Genomic DNA, 3786 nt, shown 5'->3' on the forward strand with positions numbered 1-3786 from the left:
TGCTTCACTTCAAGAAAACATAAAAACAGAACCAATAAAATGAGTATACCCTGGTTGAATTATTATATTACATACATATTCAAAAATGTTCCTCTAAACAGGGACCTTCTATAGTGAGCTTGGTTACAGATTAACTGCTATCCAGAAAGAGTGAGAGCTGAGAAACATCAAGGTAAAAATGGAAGAGTCTCTGCTCCTTTGACAGGCCCAAGAAAGAAACAGGCATTAAGGCAGCCTTCCCATTCTACTATGGAGAGGATTTACACAGATGCTGTCTCACAGCACCCAGCTCACAGCCCTCAGTATCGTGCTCTGGTCTCCCTCAGCTGGGAATTGAGTGACACAAGTTCTAAATGTCTGTTCCACCACTAATTATCTCTATGACCTAAGACATGGCACTTAATCTCACTGGACTTGTGTTTTCTCATCTGTTAAAGGGTAAAGGGCAGGGGTATGTGATGGAAGTCCGAATTTGCTTGCCTCACACATTTGTTGTGAGGCTGAAGTGAGATAATATATGTGAAAGTACTTTAGAAATCAAAAGGCATTATACAAATGCAAGGTATTAACTTTTTAACTCTCCAATCCTATATCAATTAATCCTAGGAGACTACAGTGAGTAAAGGTTAACAGGTTTGCATTTTAATCCCAGCTAAATTAATTGTCTGAATCATCTACCTTCTCCATAAATGCTGTCTGTTCTTCATCCCATCTCCTTATTTTATTTAGTAGATTATTATAAAGGTTGCTATTTTGGCTTGGCACATCCCGAGGTAGTACAGTAGGAGAGGTTGGCAGCTGCTAAGACTCAGGAGAGACACTGATTTCTTCCCAAATTGCTCTAAAAGGGAGGACTTAGGGAATTTAAAGCTACTGATCAAGGGGGGAAAGGCTTCCACTCTAGCAGTACAGTGCCACTCTCTCATTCAATAATGAAAATGAAATGAAAACAAGAAGGGAGAAGAGCTTTAATTTTGTCACATTTCTCAACTTTTCTCTCCTTTGCCTCTCCAGAACTCTGAGCATGGCTGAAATTGAAGGAGCTCCATGCTGGCTTGGATAAACTGTATTTTGGGTAGAATCAGAGTAAATGCTGGCAGTTGGGTGAGGTAGTGCATCGCATATTCAAAAGATATGAGTCTACCGTACTGATCGATCCTTCATCCAGTCCAATCAGGTAACTTATATAACATGCCCAAAAGTCCCAGGCTAAGGACCATTTCTGCCCTGGGACGTCCAGAACCATGTTCATCCAAGCCTCTGTGGATACGGTCATCATTCCATTTATGTCTGGTTAAAGAAATTCTTATGTACCTCTTGGCCTTTTTAAAAATCAGTATTGTTTAATTAAAAGAGAGCCTCTTAGGAGATCATTAATCATTTGAAATATCAAATACTGCTAAAAGCAATGCAGAAAATACATCCTAACCAGTAACCTACAATGAATCATCCACTTAACAGACATTTCCTGAATCCTGACTATGACCTCAAGCCCTGGGTTAGGTTGTGAGGAAAATACAGAAGCATCTAAGCAAAACTTTATTAAGAAACCATCAGGTTATGGGAAAGAGGAAGGTGTAGCTTAGTTACAGCAAAGGTGCCTCCCCAAACCAGGTACCAATAAACCATTTTGGCCATCCCTCTACCCTGCCTCCAATGTAAAGCATGGTATTCAATACTGGGCTAAGGAACCCCCCAACCCCCTCCCCACACACAAAAACCCTTACTATGATATGAAATAATAAGGTAGCTAATGATGTGCTGAAAAATAATTTTCTAAAACCTTCAAAACTAATCATAATGTAGTTCAGGCAGTATATCTCCAGTAACCTACCCTAATGGAGCAAAAGCCATGTACAAAAAACTATTTTAGCATTCAACCTCAAAATGACCTTGTAGCAAGAGTCTACATCATAAATGTTGGCCTCATTATAATTCAGTGTAGAATTATAGACAGGAGCTTCAATAAACTTACATAAAACAGTAACTCCAAGTTGTCCCCTGGTGGTATCCCACTTGACAATACACTGTCTATGCCAAACCCCAAGAGGCCATCTGTAACCAAAGAGGCCATCTTACTCTGTGACTGCTCAGCCTTCAGCCCATCTAACTACATGTCAGGTTTAGTAAAAAGCAAAATTTAAATGTGAGATATCTGCCCCTTCTAAGGACAGGGATTCCATTAAGGTGTGAGAGCCAGAGAAGTGATCTCCAATCCTGGGCTTACTGGTTGGTCAGTTCTGGCACTTTTATGAGCCAGATCCGATAATGAGATCTGGCACCTGTATATTTCAGTCCTGAACTCTTAAGGTTAAAGGCAGCTTGGCTACTTGAGGTGTGGGATAGGAGAAAGGAGAACAAGCCCAAGGAGAGTGAAGAGAGTGGGCCCCTAAGGTGAACTTACCGGAAGGAGGACTACCATGTGAGGGAATGGATAGGGCTCACCTCTCCTGGTCTTCCCATCCCCAGAGTTTAAGGACCGTCCCTGCACGAGTTTAGTAGCTGCCAAGCAGTGTAACATACCTCTGGAAAGGTAGGCTTAGGCTGTGATGCTACAGCAAGGATCTGGGAAATGCAGACCTCACCAGAGATTCTGGTTTTTGGAGGGAGTTAGGTGAGACTGTGCTCTTGTGGTATTATTTATTGCTGAGACATAGTGTAGGTAACAAAGATGCTGCAGATTCCAGAAAATTCTGGCTAGGTCAGAGTCCATTGGCAAAAGAAGAAGGAACGGTGGGGGATATGGTCTGGGAGTAGATGGCTAGAGAAGGGGCTGCAGAAAGAGGGCTGCTACCCACAACTGCAGCATTATGTGTATGGGAGATAAATTCACTTCTCATATTTCAAATCAGGCTTACAGATATTTCTCCCCCGTCCGATCCCCCCACCCAGCTGTGGCTTAACGGGTAGTCTTCTCAAATGTTAATTACAATTGGCAAGATATTGGCATCTCAAGTCTAGGTCTAACTAAGATGATGGTTTGTATGCATGTGTAGGTGACTATAACAGAAAGAGCTTCTAAAGTCTCCCGATGTGGTGGGAAAGGTGCTGCGCTAGGCATCAGCCGTTCTCTTCGCAACAGAATCTCGCATCTCTAATGTCAGACTGCTTCAGGAGGTGAAAAAGATGTGGGTGTTGCAGTGAATTTCCCCAGCCCAGGACACACACACACACACACACACACACACACACACATGCACACACACACGCGCGCGCGCGTTAAGTTTGGGGGAAAAAAAAAACAACTCCTGCCGGTGGCTGGGAAATCCAGCTAAAAGCACAAGGCAGGCTCCTGTGGCATAGGCGAGCCAGACAGATGCCCAGATAGCTGCGGAGACCAGAGTAGCCTCAGCTCCCGAGCGCTAGCACAGCTGCTGCTGCCGGGGCACTCTCGCCTTGCTCTCGGGGAGGCTGTAGGCTGCGGAATGCCGGGGCTCCAGCCTCCCTCATCACACTCCTTTCCCGAATCACCTCAAACTCTGTACCCAACGGCAAACCGCTTGGATCTGGCAAAGCTCAGAAATGCAAAAACCGAAGGGGGGCAAATTGTACTTCAATCCAAAGGAGGCTGAACAGCCCCACCCCCGTAATTTCTTTTCCAGGCTTAGATAAAAGTATTACTTGTCCATCGAGGCTTGGAGATGGGGGGCAAGAGGTTGGTCCGAGGCTAAGCTCACCTGCTGCTGAGGTGAGAGAGCAGACACAGGATGGAAGCTGTTCTGAGCAGCAGCTCATGGCTAAGTGGTTGGGGAATTGCAAAGACCCTCAACTTCGCCTCTGGCTTTT

This window comes from Rhinopithecus bieti, unplaced genomic scaffold (assembly GCF_001698545.2).
Source record: "Rhinopithecus bieti isolate Rb0 unplaced genomic scaffold, ASM169854v2 scaffold_15791, whole genome shotgun sequence".
Classification (NCBI taxonomy): Eukaryota; Metazoa; Chordata; class Mammalia; order Primates; family Cercopithecidae; genus Rhinopithecus; species Rhinopithecus bieti.